This window comes from Phyllobates terribilis, unplaced genomic scaffold (genome assembly GCF_046119375.1).
Source record: "Phyllobates terribilis strain yellow unplaced genomic scaffold, ASM4611937v1 Scaffold_1__5_contigs__length_1240528914, whole genome shotgun sequence".
NCBI lineage: Eukaryota > Metazoa > Chordata > Amphibia > Anura > Dendrobatidae > Phyllobates > Phyllobates terribilis.
In genome coordinates, this window is record NW_027362761.1 from 1098407536 (window position 1) to 1098425648 (window position 18113).

The 18113-nt window shown below is 41.8% G+C and overlaps 1 protein-coding gene across 1 annotated transcript in view; it reads right to left on the reverse strand.

Annotated features, from left to right (window-relative positions):
* The window catches only part of PGCKA1 (PDCD10 and GCKIII kinases associated 1), a 69248-nt gene extending 57414 nt beyond the window's left edge, over nt 1–11834 (reverse strand). The window contains exon 1 of the mRNA XM_073646234.1: nt 11641–11834. The gene's annotated coding sequence lies outside the window, so the exon portion shown is untranslated. The remainder of the gene's footprint in view (nt 1–11640) is intronic.
* Nucleotides 11835–18113: the final 6279 nt, after the last annotated feature.

Consider the following 18113-nt stretch of genomic DNA (forward strand, 5'->3'; position numbering starts at 1 on the left):
TCACAAAGAATGTTGATTATTGTCTGTGTGCATAATAAAACATGTGACCACTGAGGCCACTAATTGGCTGCTTTGGTCACATGGCGGTGTAACACTTCTGTATTGGCAGTCTATCAACAAAGACTGGCATTATCGGAACATTTTCGCTAGATCGGAAGGGGATTGAAGATGTAAACATTTGCAGCTCTTCTTTTTTTTAAAGAGAACCTGTCATTAGATTCATGCTACCTGATCCATGGGCACCATGAATCAGAGCCTGGCTCCGCAGTTGTCGCTGGCCGGTTTCTCATTGTCACGCTCCAGTTGAGTGTCAAGTCTCTTCCTATGTACACACATGGAACAGATCTGTCAATCAACTGGAGTGGGGCGGGAAGAAGCCGGCCGGGGAACGTATCACAATAGTCATTTCAGAATTAGGCATACCTGTCCGCAATCGCACAACCAGTTATCTGATTCATGCTGTCCGTGGTTTGTGCAGCATGAATCTGATGACAAGTATCCTTTAAGATTATAGAAACCTTTCTAATGGAACTTTATGCCTTATAAAAAAAAGAAAAAAAGATATACCCATCCCAGAAATCCACTCTCTGCTACAGCAACACCGTCCCAAATTGATTACGTCCCAATCACAAGTGTCATGATCCTGCAGGCAATCATTGGCTGCAGCAGTCTGCGATTGGGTGTCCTGACCTCATTGAAAGTGGTCCGGGTGAGACCCAGAGATGGAGCGCCAGAGCAGATTCCCATGGTGAGTATAACTTTTTTATACCATGACTTGCCACTATTAATTTTTTAACAAAGCCAGAAAACCTCTCTGTACCCTAAGTTACCCCATACATTTAATTTGCATTTAGTCATCCTCATTAAAAGTCACATGAAATAACTTTCTGAAAATCGCCTTGATTAGAACGAGCTTGACAATCAAGTAAAATCATAATGCACAATAAGACTGAGCAAGCTCAAAGTTCTCTGGCCAAAATGCACTTAGAATTTTTCACTGAATTTAGAACATTAATGGATCCATCATATCCGTTCTGTTAAAAAGGAAACCACGACGCCATCCTGAACAGAGGTTAGTTTGTATTATTAGAAAATGTGGGATTAGAGTTAAGAAAAAAGTCAGTTTCTTATATTGCAGTTCCTCTGGGGAGGGGCATCCTGCAGAAGTTCTCACCAACCAATGCAAAGAGAATGAGATCAACCTGATCTGTGCCACCTCTCTACTAGAGTCCAATTGCAGCTGTCTGGTCTGTCTCCTTGTTTTCTAAGCCCTTTAACTAATATGTATGGACATGTTAAGAGTTGACAAAGACCTGGGCAGTTCTTTAGCAGCAGGGATAAGTACTGCTGATTTTTTTATTTTTACACACAAAATACCTATGGCAATGAAAATCTGGAAAACCCCTATTTTCACATAATATTCCGATTGTACCACATTATAAATGATAGATTTTACATCTTCTGGATAAGTTGTGTGATTTATCAATCCAATTTCCATACCAACCCAGCACTTATAACTCTGCCCACTATAGACTATTGAAGATCCTAGTGTTGCTATTACAAGTCCACTAAAATACTGTACGTTGAATGTCATTAATCATGATTATAGGTTAAAGTCTTCCAGGACAATTAATTTTACAAGATGTCAGGCTTCTTCAAGCTTTTGGCCATTTGGTCGATCAAAATGCTGGTGTACCTGTTCTAGAATTATAGACTACACATAATTCTGTGACATTCTCGGGATAATCCATTACAAGTATCTGGAGTATGGCTTCAGTTAATGAGTTCCATCTCTTCTTTCACCACATTTCTGGTTATTCTCAATATCAACTAGTAAGAAGAAAATCTGAACAAATTTGTTCTACCGAAAGACCGACTTCCTACTTTGGAGATGTATTTCCTATGTGTAAGATGGCGGTGGTAGCAGGTAACATTCTTCAAGCGTTTTATCAGATGTTACACTGTAATAAAAACTTATTTACTGTATTTCTTAGTGACAGTGACTCACTTTATGTTAAAATTGATGCCATGTATTGGGCACCAGTCTCATTCCTACTTACAGTGGGGAAAATAAGTATTTGATACACTGCCGATTTTGCATAATTTTCCACCTACAAATAATGGAGAGATCTGTAATTTTTATCGCAGGTACACTTGACCTGTGAGAGACAGAATCTAAAAATAAAATACAGAAAATTACACTGTTTTATTTTTACATAATTAATTAGCATTTTATTGCATGGAATAAGTATTTGATCACCTACCAACCAGCAAGAATTCTGGCTCTCACAGACCTGTTAGTTTTTCCTTAATAAGCCCTCCTACTCTGCACTCATTACCTGTAATAACTGCACCTGTTTGAACTCGTTACCTGTATACAAACCCACATCGTGGTATATTTATCATCTGTCCTCAGCCTTATTCTTTCCACCTGTTGTTCATATTCCTTATCTGACTCTTTTACTACTATCAATAAAATGTTATTTTAATCGAGTATACTGTGGTTGTATAGTCTTCTGTAGGTGTTTAACCTCCTTCCCTCAGTAAGAGCATTGAAGATGGGTCGTGGCTGTGTCTTCTAGCATGACAATGACCCGAAACACACAGCCAGGGCAACTAAGGAGTGGCTCCGTAAGCAGCATTTCAAGGTCCTGGAGTGGCCAAGCCAGTGTCCAGACCTGAACCCAAAAGAAAATCTTTGGAGGCAGCTGAAACTCAATGTTGCCCAGCGACAGCCCCGAAACCTGAAAGATCTGCATGGAGGAGGGGGCCAAAATCCCTGCTGCAGTGTGTACAAACTAGGTCAAGAACTATAGGAAACGTCTGACCTCTGTAATTGCAAGCAGAGGTTTCTGTGCCAAATATTATGTTCTGTTTTTCTATTGTATAAAATACTTATTTCATGCAATAAAATGCAATTAATTATTTAAAAATCATACAATGTGATTTTCTGGACTTTTTTTTGATTCTTTCTTTCACAGTTGCAGTGTACCTACGATAAAAATTACAGACCTCTCCATTCTTTGTAGGTGGGAAAACTTGTAAAATCGGCAGTGTATCAAATACTTATTTTCCCCACTGTATATTCCATCTATCTCCACTCTCTCTTCCTTGATTGACAGCTCTGGCTTGATAGGAGGTGCACTGAACTTTAATGCTTGGTTTGAACAGTCGTTTTGTGCTGACAGACTCGTTTTAATCACATTCACCATTAGACTAGACCTGGTGACCTGATATATAGTGCACTGTATACAGGCAGCTTAGTTGTAATACCACTCCAATGTAGTGAATACTATACTCCCATCATCTTCTTGCACATCTGCTACAGTCATACTCTCTTCGTCCCTATTGACAAATGTAATCAATTCTCCGTGTTGATGCCTTCACTAAGATTATGAATCCTAATTATCTTTTTTAGGTGCCCAAAGTCTCACTCTATTCTGACTTGACAGTATGTAGCAATAACCGTCTTCTGATAATCAAACAAGATATCAGAATTTACAAAATCCCACTTAAAGGGAGTCTGTCAGCCCAAATGACCTCAAAACCAAGCTCAGGCCCTTGGTGCACCCCTGTCATGGCCTTCCCACCTAATTGTTTTCCATCTATCCTTACTCCCTCTTTCTTGATTGACAGCTCAGGCTTTACAAAAAGAGTGGCGATAGATGGAAAATAAGCTCCACTGAACTGTATAGTCCTCTCCTAAGGTTCACTGAGCTCCTGTGCTTGGTTTGAACAGTCGTTTTGTTTTGACGGACTCCCTTTCATATACTCGTTTCCATCCAAAGAGCTCATCTTGGAAACTCGGGTATGAGAAAGGAGACAGAAGCGGTAGAAGGATTATATGGTCCATTGTGTCCTAATGGTAAGGACTAGTGTATGCAAACAAGTGCCATTCCTAGTCAACCATGATCCCCAAAAATCAGCTCTTCTATGGTGGATATTGAATCTACACTTAGTAAAAATAAAAATAGCATAGAGCCCCCTCGTATTTAATGGCTTCTCGTCATTAGGATTAAGTGTGGGTGAAGAAAAGAAGAAATTAGAAGATCTGCGGCAAAGAAAGATATTGCAATTTGTCGCCGTAATTGATCCTTACATCCAACTTCTATCTATACTGCAAAATGTTCCCTGGTATAATGTTATTCCCAAATTGGCAAGTTATTGCCTATACGCAGAATATGGATCATTTGCAGACTAGCGACTGATTCCATGTAAAACTGCCTATGGTGATGGTGGCCTCTCATCCTTATCATCGCTTCATTCATTGTCTATAGGATTGCCAGAGATCCCGGTGTCTGAGAAGGTGGGGGTCCCAGCAATGTATCACCTATACTGTGGATTCTGCAAAGTTTGGACTAACATCTCATGCTCAGAAGGATAGTAAAGCTCTATGGAGTATGACATTGGCTTTTCTTTTTCAGGTTGCACATAATAATACACATTTTTTTTCCTGCAATGATTTTCTATATGACCGATCCTGGATGTACATTGACTTTCTAAGACTAAATATTAGGCAATATATAACATTTTAGATTGGTGCTATGATACATGCTGAGAGTTATAGTCCTCCTACAGTGATTGAGCATATATAGCACCTAAACGTTTCATGTGTAGATTAAACGAAGTGTAAGTAACATGACACGACGGCTGAATACAAAAGCCCCAGCTGCTAGTGCAGCAATAAACTGCAGTGAAGGACCATCATTAGGAGATAGAAAGTGCTACAGCCATTACATTGCTGAAAATGACAGGTTTCTCTATAGGAAGAAATCTACCTGACCCCAGAGAATAGACCTATGGAAGTAACAGCTCCCCTTATGTCAGCCGTATACCGCAGAGTATTCAGAGGAGTCTAGTCTCTATGTATACAAGGAATACAGCGTCATCTGTGGGATGCTCTAATTTACGAGTCAATGTTAACCTTTCAGTAAATCATCACATTTTATCATTATGACGTTTTTAGGTCTAACATTCTATGCCGATTGCTTTCCTAATATATCTTTACAGCTTTATTCCCAGAGTAGATGTAAACTTATATAAGAAAATTCTGGCTACCTGCAGCTACCACTAGGGGAGCTCAGGAGCAGACTGTGTACTGTTTTATTATGGAGTCTAAAAGGAATCTGTCAGCAGGTTTTTGCTGCCTCATCTGAGAGAAGCATAATGTAGGGAAAGAGACCCTGATTCCAGTGATGTCTCACTTAGTGCACTGGGTGCAGCAGTTGTGACGCAATCAGAGTTCTTAGATGTAGAATGAAGCAGAGCTGAGAAAGCTAAACCCTCCCACACCACAGCTTTCTGTATACATTTTCTATTGACAGCAAGCTGCCAATCAATGCTGGGGACGTGGTTTGGATCAAGAAACATGCGGGCATCTAGACTGACAATGATAATCTCCTGCTGATAAAACACTTATTGTATTGAAACAACATCACACAAACTAATAAGTGACACATAGCTGAATTCTGTGTCTCAACCCCTACCTCATGCTGTCGTCAGTTTACATAGCAAAAACCTGCTGACAGATTCCCTTTAAACTCCATAATAAAATGGTATGTAGTGTGCTCATGAGTTCCCCTAATGGTGGAGTTATGCTGGGGAAAGTCTGACTGCAGAGATCATCCATTTGATTATTGACAGGGAGTTAGGAAACATCCGTGGCCACATGATCACCATGAAGCTGATTTAGAAGCTTTGTAATAAAGACATAAATCCAGTATTAGGAGATGGATGTTTTCTTACCAAAAATGTCATAAATTCAGTTTGTGGAAAGTCTCAGAAACAAATGACGAGTGCCCAGAGTCTCCCATCTGCGGCACCTGACGCCGTTCCTTCACCGCTCTGCTGTCACCACCTCTAATTTTCATACTACCCAGGCAACAAATCCAGCAGAATACATGGGACCTTTTCTGACGGGAGAGAACCCGCAGCTCGGTGCTTGTGACAGGAATGGATTTGTTATTACATCTAAATATCAAATCTATGACGTGCTTTCTTAAAGGTGCAGTGACACAAATTGCAGACATTTGCTTGTACTTGTGGTCTAGTCACCAGGTTGCCATTGTCTTATTCCCACTTCTACCCTTTTTTCTTTAAATCCACCATACTGTTCCAGAGAAATGGGTATTTTTATTTGGTGCTAATTGGTGCTAATTTTTGATGGTCTTCACAAGGGGGGGTAGCTCACTGGTTTCTCTGGGGCGTGTCTTTCCGCTGCTCTGTATTATTACCCTGTTAGTACGGCCCCCTTGGGGAAGACCATATAAAATAGAGCTAGATACATAGGCCCATATATCTGGAACCATATGGCAGATTTCAAAAACCCAAAAACTTGAATACTCAGGCAGTGTAATTTATTGTCCACTGCCTGCAATCACCTATGTAATCCATCTCTAGCAGCAGACACTCAGAGGGATTTTAGGGAGTGGGAGCAGGCCCAAGCTGCACACAGGCGTATGGCTACGTTCACACCTCCGTGCTTCTTTTATATCTGTGTAAAGCAGACAGCTTTTCACTCAATTTGATCCCGTTTTGCCTCCATTTTAAATCTGTGTTGCATCTGTATTTTTTCTCATCTGTTTTTAAAAACTGAAGGACGTGAACTGTTTTATTCATTCAGTGGATTAGTTAAAAACGGATGAAACACGGATGGGACTCCGACTGCCTTCCATTTTTCATCTGCTTTCAATGGATCCCCAGGGGACCTGACAGCGGATACATGCTGCCCTATCCACAGGGTTCCCGGCGGCTTCTCCACGCCCGCTACCTAGATTGACAGACCTCTCTATACATGCGCATATAGAAGAGACCTGTCCCTCCAGGGACCCGCCTGTCTGACCAGCCTGCTGTGCAGCTCCGTCCCTGGCAGCTTTTAAGGTACATTTTTCTCTGAAACGCCGCAACAATTCAGAGTCAAACATGTCTGACTGAGTTCATACAGCCGGTGCCTGATACATGCTGCTCGTGCATCGGGCGGCATGTATCAGCTGTCAGGTTCACTTCAATGTCCGAGTCTGATCCACTGAAAAGGTAAGAATAGGACAAGCTCTGAGTTTCACGGACTTGACACATGGATCCATTTTTAAAACAGATGTGTGTATTGATCAATGAAACTTTATGGGTCTAAAAAGTAGGAGAGTAAGGCTACGTTCCCACAATAAGCTTTTGGTGATTTTTTGATGCTGCAGATTTTCTGCACCATTTCTCCACCCATTAAGTTAAATAGGTTACTTGCATTTTTTTCCGAAAATATGCAGCGTAAAAAACTAGCCAAAAATGCATTGTGGGAACATAGCTTAAGGGAAAGAAAGTTACTTCATCTGTACAGAGCCGGCTGTCAATCACAGCGCCAGGGCGTGCTCACAGAATGTTGTGCGCTGCTGTACTGTGCATTATGACTGAAAGCCGGCAGCTCCTGGGAGGAAAAGGGTTCATTTTTTCCCAGAAGCTGCACTTTCGGTATAGCTGCTAGGCACCATTATAACACTATTTACATGCAGACTAACCCTATATCTGCAGGTAAATAGCATTTTCCAAGGAGACAGGTCCCCTTTCCCTCATGAATGAGACCAAGAAGACCATGCTTTTTTGTGAAAGGAAAAATACACTATAAGCAAACTTTACGTTTACATCTACTATCTGGATTAAGTTTTAACTTTAGATGCAAAAATAACAAAGTGGTTTCACATACAGAAATAAAAGACTGTACAGCAAATTTCAATACGTATTGTAAGAAAAAAATCACTCAATGGTCGTCTCAACTAACTTTGCATAAATCAACAGTACATGTGATATAGGAAACAATGTAAGATATCTTATCAGAGAACTCTGCTTCTTTCTACACTTAAACCACATATTTCCCCTCCACCCCCACCTCATCCACGCTGCAAAAAAAACAGCTCAGATTTGTCATGGTCCAAGCAAGCCAGGCTGCAAGCCCAGTGAGGTGTCAGGTTACAGTTCCTATTAAATGCTATGTAGAGTAGATAGGACAGGAGGAGTGAGGAGCACTCAGCACAGTGGGAGATCAGGCAGACACAGGCAGATCGAGCTGCAGCTTCTAGCAAATTTATTTCACTTCCGTTTTGGATTCACAGTTACACAGCTCAGTACTGCTGAATAATGTCTACCATGCTAGTGCTTCTCTCTGTGTGCTACAGAGAAAGAAGAACAAGAATCTATCTCCATGTGCTGTACTGTGTATGGGAGAATCGGAAGAACTAGTCTCCACTCACTAGCTCAGAGACAGCTGAAAATTAGATATTGAGTCTGCTCTGGGTAAATTGGTATAAAAATACAGGTCATAAAATGGCCAGAAATTGTGCTATTCCTCAAGTACTTACATAACTTATTCTGAAAAGTTACCTGAAATAGCAGGTATGCTTTACGAGCTAGTTCCAAGAAATAGGGCTGCAGAAGGGATTGTTTCTTTGTATATATATCCATATCCATACAACTATATACATTATACATTTATCTCTATGTATATACGGTAGCCAAGTTTTGACCCTGTTTGGGCCGAAACCCTGCCAAAACCAAAATACAAAAGGCTTATAACATTTCGCTGAGGATACTTGCAGATAGCTTATTCTTGAAGATGATGATCTTTGGGGTTCATTTTGCAAGCTTGCCTAGTTCTACCAAAATTGTGGGGCTGGAGTGGAACGGAAGCATGATGCTACAGCTGGCGTAATTCATGACGAGCTGTGTCATCATTTATGCCAGAAATCTTACTCCAGTTCATGACTGGAGTAAGATTTGTGGCGAGGTGCACAGAGGCACACACCACTTTTCAGACACGCCTGTTTCATTAAGGGACGTGTGCCTCTTAATGAATTAGGAGCATCTGACTTCAAAACATCCTCTCATCCAAGACCAGCATGAATGTTGCCAATTTTGATGAATTGGGGACATAATTAAGCAATTGTTTGTTTCGCCTTTCATTTTGCACTGTTGGATTTTGCGCAAAATTCATTAAAATCTAGCTCACGATGTTAGATGAATTGGCAAAAATTCAAAGATGGCTAGATTTGTTGGTTTGTTTGCTTATTTTTAGAATAAAATTCATACGACCATTTTCAATTTGTTGTAACATCTTGCACACTAGTCTTCAACGGCACAAAAAAATAGATAGATTTTGTACTCCACTAATTGGGAACAACTGCACAAAAAATTTGCAACATTTTGAAAAGTTTGAATAAGACTAAAATATCTTAATGATCAACAAGGCTCAAAACGCTGAAAAAAAAATGAAACAAAAACAAAACAGATGAAACCAAGTAAAGTTAACTTAAAAAATGCGCAAATTAAATAATTAATAAGACGTAAGAAAATAAAAAAAATCACTATTAGAACCATTTTCATTCCAGAAAAAGGCATAAAAGCATTGATAAATCAGCTCCTTATGCTTTTACACACTCGGAACTTTCAGACGGAACTTGAAAACGCAACTCTTCAATGAGCCCAGTGTCACCTCACCACCCCCGGAGCTGCCACAACCCCCCGAAACTACTGTCTCTTTCCCCTTCATCCTGTAGGCTATAAGCTGGCAATGGCAGGCTCCTCTCCTTTCTGTAACAGTCTGTCATTGTTAGCTGTTTCAGTGTAATTTAGATTTGTATCTTGTCTGTAAACCCTCCTCATGTACAGCACTATGGGATCAATGGTGCTCTAAAAATAAATAATAATAACTTGTAGCCAAAAGTAACCTTAAAGTTATGGTAGATTTACAAGCCAGGTCTCTTTCTAAGGTTTTGTGCAGATGGCCATATTTTCGGTCCAAGTGCGATTCTCAGTCTACCCTAGTAAAAAATCGCAGCATGTGCGATTTTCATCCGTAAATCGGATCGCACTCTTCATGCAAATCAATGGATCTGACAAAAAAATTGGACTGCGCTCGGAGGATATCCGAGTGCAGTCCGGTTTTTATGAACTGCCAAAATGGAGAAGATGGAGAAGTTTTTTTTTTTTTTTTATCCATCTTCTCCACATCCGAGAAAATCAGATCACACTCTGAACATTCTCTGATCTGAATGTGACTAGTATAACACAAATTGTGGTTGTGTGACCCTATCCTGGTACCTCAGCCACAGATGTAGCAGAGCACAACTTGTCCTTGAACATTGTGCTGCAATGACTTTTACATACAATACAATGTAAACCTAGAATCTAATATATGACAAACTCGGCTCTTCTCCATATATATTCTCACACTGTCGAGGATGTCACCATGCCATCTTTTACTAGCTTTTATGTACAAAACACGCTTCTGTTTGTTTGCACTCACATTGTACAATGATTGATGTTGGGGTTTCTGGCCATAACATGCAGGTAAGTATAAAACTGAAAATATTCAATTGCATCAATGTGTTTTTTTTCTAATAAGTAGCAGAATAGACTGTAACTTCCAGCATTCGCGACTTCACCCAGACATATGGTGCTTACACCAGGAGTCTCATCCACTGGTGGACACAGACAGAAAAGGGCCCTGGTGCAAGAACAATATAAGGGCCCCTGTGCAAGAACAGTATAAGGGCCCCTGCGCAAGAACAGTATAAGGGCCCCTGCGCAAGAACAGTATAAGGGCCCCTGTGCAAGAACAGTATATGGACCCCTGTGCAAGAACAGTATAAGGGCCCCTGCGCAAGAACAGTATAAGGGCCCCTGCGCAAGAACAGTATATGGGCCCCTGTGCAAGAACAGTATAAGGGCCCCTGTGCAAGAACAGTATAAGGGCCCCTGTGCAAGAACAGTATAAGGGCCCCTGTGCAAGAACAGTATATGGCCCCTGTCCAAGAACAGAATATGGGCCCCTGTGCAAGAACAGTATAAGGGCCCCTGTGCAAGAACAGTATAAGGGCCCTTTGCAGCCCAATAACTCATCATAATGCACAATTCCACCTGCTTTGAGGTTAGTGGTGGCCCCCTTACCTCTTGGGCCCCTGGTTGCACCAATGATATATCCACCACTGGTCTCATCTCATGGAGGGAGAGAAGTAGGGTAGACTTAATATAAAAGCAGTTTATTCTATAGCGAAATAATAGCTAATACATTCAATTTAACCAGTGCCGTAACTTCACACTTGTGGGCCCCAATTCAAAATCCCCCAACAGTCTCTAGTCTTCTCTAATGAGCCAAAAAGACTTTTTAGCCCCCCTAAACTTTAAGACATAAGTGCGACTGTAACCCCTGCACTCACTATGGTTACACCCCTGCATGTTATCGCCCAAATGTCTTGTAATTTTAATTATTTCCATTCTGGATCTAATTTCTACTGGTCATCGTAATAATTCAGCTTTTTTTTTTAACACTTTGCCCCAATATTTAACTTTATTTTATGTCCAATAGTAATATAATAACTTAAAAATAGAAATAAAAAAGTATTTTCTAATGGACACAAGAGTGTAAGTAAACCCAGATTATTTTAAGTAAGTTAAAATAATTGAAAAGTTCTAAATAGTTAAATAAGTAATTCAGCTCTGCTACATGTATGGATGGAGCTGTGGCAGTGATATACAGTGGTGTCCTTGTTCTGGTGTAACAGGTGTGTCAGCACTCATGGCTGGAAGTGCGGTAGGACAGGTGAACCCAGCAAGCAGCTGATCCCAGAGTTCTAGAGAAAGTAGAAGGTTCCTTACTTGTCTTTTCTCACAGCTCGGGGTGGAGAAGTCTTCTTCTAGGTATGTTCCATAGTTTTCAATCCGTCTTCTGGATTTGAATGTAAAATGAGTCTGACTTGCTGGAGCCGCCTGCAGTTTGCATGACCTCTCCTAACGAGGGACTGGAGCTGGTGACACTGAGAATTAAGGCGTCACGTGACCAGACATGGAAATAAATTCTTTCATACTTCCTAGACCTACAATGTGTAACTCTTTACCTGCAGGGCGAGAGAGACTTAACTATTGCTGGACTGGTTTGGTCACATACACTCGGCAGGTAGCTGGGCTTCTGGCAGACACTGCAGATTGTGTTAGGGGAGAGGGATAAAAGGAAAGGGGGCTGAGGATTTGTCACAAAGAACTTACCGAACAATACAGACCAAGACGGGTCATGGAAATGATATTCTGCAAACTTTCGAAAAGGTTAAAATACTGGGCAATATTAGTTTGGGTTTAAATAAGTACAGAAAACATCACCAATTTTCTGAGTAAAGATATTTATAAAGGTGCTATTGACATGAAATTCTCACCAGATGTTTGTAACAACCCATTCAATCCACACGGGCAAAGAAAGCAAACCATAGATGTCCATAAATTACGTTATGTGTAACACCTCGCTCACACCAGCTTATAACACGGCCGAGTGCTATCCAATGTTTTATTGGCACTTGTCCCAATGTTAAACTATGGGGCAGTGGAGATCTGCAATTTTTTTCTCATTCCAATCCTGTATGAGAAAACAATCGCTGCTAGTGCGTCTGATAATTGAATCACATGTACCCATTCAAGTCTATGGGTGCTTGTGAAACAACGCACTGCACTTGGATATCATCGAAGTGCAGTTCAATTACCGCGGACACAGGCAGTCGAGGAGATGACGAAATTAAGTCCTCCGTCTTCTCCTCACCTGTGCTGCGATCCTCTCATGTGAGAGAATCTGATCACAGTAAGATGACTCTCGGCTCAAACTCTGATAGAGTTTTACTCGAGTGCTAATAGCATATTCGGCCCGATTCTCTCATATGAGAGAATATACAGCAGTGTGAGTGAGCCTTAATAATTAGAAATGACACGGGGAAAAAGTATTGAACACATGAAGAAAGAGGTACAAAAAGCCATGGAAAATCATGACACCAGCTGAAATCTATCAGCAATTAGAAAACAATCCTGCTAATTAGTGAAAAATAATATCAGCTGGTTCCACTGATCGCCTATAAAAAGGTGTCTCATTACCAAGGTGCCACACAGGAAACATCTCATGATGGGTAAAACCAGTGAGCTGTCTCAAGACCTTCACAACCTTATTGTTGCAGAATATACTGATGGCATTGGTTACAAAAGAATTTCTAAACTACTGAAGGTTCCAGTGAGCACTGTTGGGGCCATAATCCGGAAGAACATAATTTCACCATAAACCGTCCATGGCCAGGTGCTCCCCGCAAGATTTCAGACAGAGGAATGAAAAGAATTATCAGAAGAGTTGTCCAAGAGCCAAGGACCACCTGTGGAGAGCTACAGAAAGACCTTGAATGAGCAAGAAAATAGTTTCCAAGAAAGCTATAAGTAATTCACTCAACCTCCATGGCCTGTATGCACGCCCACCACTCAAGACTCCATTGCTGAACAAAAAACATGTTGAAATGCGTTTAAAGTTTGCTCAACAACATTTAGACAAGCTTGTGAAATACTGGGAGAATATAGACTTTTGGACAAAGTATTAAATATATTTCAGTAAGCGTGTCCAATACTTTTTCCCTGTGTCATTTCTCATTATTACTAGTGATGAGCGAGCACTAAAATGCTCGGGTGCTCGTTGCTCAGGTTGAGCAAATTGAAATGCTTGTGTGCTCGGTCCGAGCAATGAGCCCAATGTAAGTATGGGAAACTTGAGCATTTTTCCGGCGGCCCCCCCCGGCGGTCTGCAGGGGGCCTAAAAATTGCCCAAATCAATGGAAACAGTGCTCAAATGACATGGGAACAGCATGGGGAAGACCCCTGGAAGCATTTCTGACTCCCAGGTCACTGCTGTCAACAATGTTGTCAGAGGTTTTACGCCACTTTTACGGACTCACAATAAAACATACAAAAACAAAACCAAAATGGATTTTCCTGGGAAATCTGTTAAGAAACATCCTTTCCAGGGTAATGACTTGTATATAAGGCAAAATAAATAACCAAAAACAAAAATGATCTTCTACACCTTGGGCTATGTTCACACGTAGCGTTTTTGATGCGTTTTTGCACCTTTGCATTGCTTTCAACGGTGAAAAATACATTTACCAGTAAATGTCATTTTAACATTTTACTACCTTATGTGGCCATGTGGTGTGTGAGACATGATCAGACACATGCATACAGTGCTGAAAAGACACATTAACAGCATGGGGAAGACCCCTGGAAGCATCTCTGACTCCCAGGTCACTGCCTAAAACTGTGGTCATCAGACGTGATCCTATATTACTGCGGTAATAATACAGACATTTTTGGCAACGTGACAAATATTAAACTTGATCTAAAATGGGCAAGGCTCGTGGCAAGGGACTGGGAAGTGGACGTAATGGTGATGGCGCACACAGAGGCTGACAAGATGAAACTGTGCCTGCTGAGAGAGCACAACAAACAGCCACATCATGTCAAACTACCTTCCTGTCCCAATTTCTAGGGGGCTGCGGAACACCACTATTGAAGCCAAAGCTGTGTGAAAAGGTTGTTGGTTGTATAGCAGATAATGCTTCCAGTCAGTTTGCCACCACCACCCCCCTATCTTCCACATGGTCCAGTCTCAGTAGCCGTGAGTCTGGACCACATTATTATTATTATTTTAGCGACTGGTACAGGAGAGGAGAGGACTCTGCCCACGAGGGCTCACAGTTTACAAGGGATGGATGAGGATAGAGTAGGTGAGGGTAGGGCTGGTCATCTAGAATTATGGTGGAGCGTTGTACGCTTGTCGGAAGAGGTGGGACTTCTGCTTCCTTTTGAAGGTTTATACAGTAGGCGAGAGTTCCAGAGTAGGGGGATGCACGGGAGAAATCTTGTATACGATTGTGGGAAGAGGAGATAAGAGGGGAGTAGAGAAGGAGATCTTGTGAGGATTGGAGGTTGCGTGCAGGTATGTACCGGGAGACTAGGTCACAGATATATGGAGGAGACAGGTTGTAGATGGCTTTGCATGCCATGGTTAGGGTTTTGAACTAGAGTCTTTGAGCAATGAGGAGCCAGTGAAGGGATTGACAGAGAGGAGAAGCCGGGGAATAGCAGGGGGACAGGTGGATTAGTCGGGCAGCAGAGTTTATGATAGATTGGAGGGGTGCGAGAGTGTTGGAAGGGAGGCCACAAAGCAGGAGGTTGCAGTACTCGAGGCGGGAGATGATGAGGGCATGCACTAGTGTTTTTGCAGATTTGTGGTTGAGGAATGTGCGGATCTGGGAGATATTTTTTACTTGGAGTCGGCATCTTCCTCACCTTGATCCTCCTTTCTCCCACCATTCGGAGTGCCCTGACACAACTGATCCCACACTAGGACACTCCGAAGAGTGGTTTTGTTCATCTTTCCATTCATAGATTCTGGCCTCTCGCTCGGTTCGCTCGGAAGTGGAAAGAGCTTGGATATGTGGTTTGAAGTAAAGATTAAAGTCCAGGGTTACTCCAAGAGCTGTTCACTTTTCCATGTATAGATTCGGGCCTCTTGCACGGCCCGCTTCAAGCAGGGCAACAGAAGATCGCATGTAGCAATGCCCAAATTTTTGAGCAGCCATGGTCACCCGAAGGTGACAGTGGGAAAGTGAAATTACTGTCGCAAGAGGTTGGATGATTATGAGACACAATGGACAGAAAGTCAGGAGGAGGACCAGGGTGCGGAAGTGGAAGACGAGGTGGTAGACGATGGTGATTTCTTTGCCTGTGTTGAATAGCACCTTTAGAAATGTATTCATTTAGAAAATTGGTGACGTGTTCAATACTTATTTAATTATATAATTCCTCTTGGATCATTTAAAGGCTCATTCAGATGTCAGTGATTTTTTTTGTGCTAAAAAATCAGTCCGAGTTTCATCAGTGTTATTTTAATCAGAGTTTGGTCAGTTTGTCAGTTTTTACCATCCGAGTTTCATCAATTTTTCTTGGAAGAGAAACAAATTAGAAAAAAAAGCTTTTCTATTTTTTCCTATCTACAGTAGCAGTCCGTGAAAAACCGACAACAATAAGATGGCATCCGAGTGAACTCTGAGTTTTTCACGGAAGTATAGACTTGTATTGCCATTTTTTATCTGACACTTGGATCAAAATCGGACATGTCTCTGCGATTTTGCGTGGAACGTTTGTTCAGCGAAAAATCACGAACATGTATGGCCCCAATCACTATTATAGGTATGAGTACCATCAATGAAAAGCACAGATCGCACTCGTACACAAAAAACGGATGTCTATATGAGCACTTAGGAGCAGGTTTTTAGACAACGTTCACACGTTCAGTATTTGGTCAGTATTTTACATCAGTATTTGTAAGCCAAAACCAGGAGTTAAAAGGAGCGCTGTTCCCAAGCACCGGGTGCTGAACACTGCCCTCATCTTGGTTCCCTGCCAACGCTGAGATCAGCACCAGCAGGGACAATGATGAGGTTAGTGGTAGTCTGATCCCACAGTGTCCACCTGTAAAAATAAGAATAAAATAATAAAATCCATGTACTGGAAAAAACAGTACTGGAGATATCCGTGTCCCGTGTGTCCGAATGTGTCACACGTGTGGCAAACGTGTGCCGCATCAGGATCACACAGACAGGCGCCTAGGAATCAGCGCTACAGTTAGCGCTGTTCCTAAGCACCGGGTGCTGAACACTGCCCTCATCATGGTTCCCTGCTGGCGCTGCGATCAGCACCAGCAGAGACTATGATGAGGGTAGTGGTAGTCTGCTCCCGGTGTCCACCTGTGTAAAAATAAGGATAAAATAATAAAATCCATGTACTCACCTCTCCTAGGTGTCCCCCACTGTAATCCATGCGACCGCTGCTGCCGAGGAGCTGGGGAGAATGAGCGGCTCGGGAGCTGCAGCTCAGTGAGTGACAGGGTACTGCTCCTGAGCTCAGCTCTGGAGTGGCTCATTCTCCCCATCTCCTCTGCAGCAGCGGTCGCTTGGAATACAACGGGAGACACCTAGAAGAGGTGAGTACATGGATTTTATTATTTTATCCTTATTTTTACACAGGTGGACACCGGGAGCAGACTACCACTACCCTCATCATAGTCTCTGCTGGTGCTGATCGCAGCGCCAGCAGGGAACCATGATGAGGGCAGTGTTCAGCACCCGGTGCTTAGGAACAGCGCTAACTGTAGCGCTGATTCCTAGGCGCCTGTCTGTGTGATCCTGATGCGGCACACGTTTGCCACACGTGTGACACATTCGGACACACGGGACACGGATATCTCCAGTACTGTTTTTTCCAGTACCGGAGATATGCGGATGCGTGAAACCGGCCTAAAATTGTGCCAAATGTACAGTATCACAATGACCCATGCTGGATGATAAACTTTTATCTCTTTGCCACCTCTTGGTTGGCTTATTTTATGCCTGTAAAGTTTTGGTACAATTTTGGCACACAGCCTCGCATTGTTGCATGCTGCTCGGGTGAGTTTCAAAACATTATCTAAGTCACATAATAAGGCCTCATTCAGACATCAGTGAATTTTCATGTAGGCAAAAACATGGCCCTTTTCTTATCAGTGTTTGGTCAGTGTTGGTTTTTACCATCAGTGTTTCATCAGTAATTTTCACGAATAAAAAAATAAAAAAATAAATTGCAAGTAATCTCCTTTCTGTTGCAGTGTTAATCAAGAATGGTACACAGACTGTACACTGATGGCATCCGTGTGCTGTACGTAATTTTCACGGATCCATAGACTTGTTTGGGTGACTTTTAACTGTAGTGGTGATAATAAAATGTACATGTGAACAGCCCTATAGACTGTAATGGGTATGTGTTCTTTCTGTGACAATAACAGATAGAACATGTACATGAAAACGGATGTCTGAATTAGGCCTAAATGGAGTGTATGGCATGTATGCCAGGTTTATGTCAGATTGGTTGTGCAAATTGCAGCAGACGTCTGGTGCATTTATCTTATAGTTGATCTTTTTTTGCTCTAGCTTTTATAAAGATCTAAGGCCCCATTCACATAATATGTTTTGTTTACCATTAGAATGTGTGCCAGGAAAGCTCCTGATATACATACTACAGTAAATGTGTTCATTAGATAAGGGTCGATTAGTCAGATGTAGGACATCATATCACCTTGTGGAACAATGCCATTCCAGCGATGCCAGCACTGGCTCTGCCACTAATAGGCCACAGCACTCACATGAAAAAAAAAATGCAGCAAAAATTATCAAAAACATCATGGGGCCGATTCATTAATGGAGTTATCCAGACAACCCCTTCTCAATGATCATGTCTCC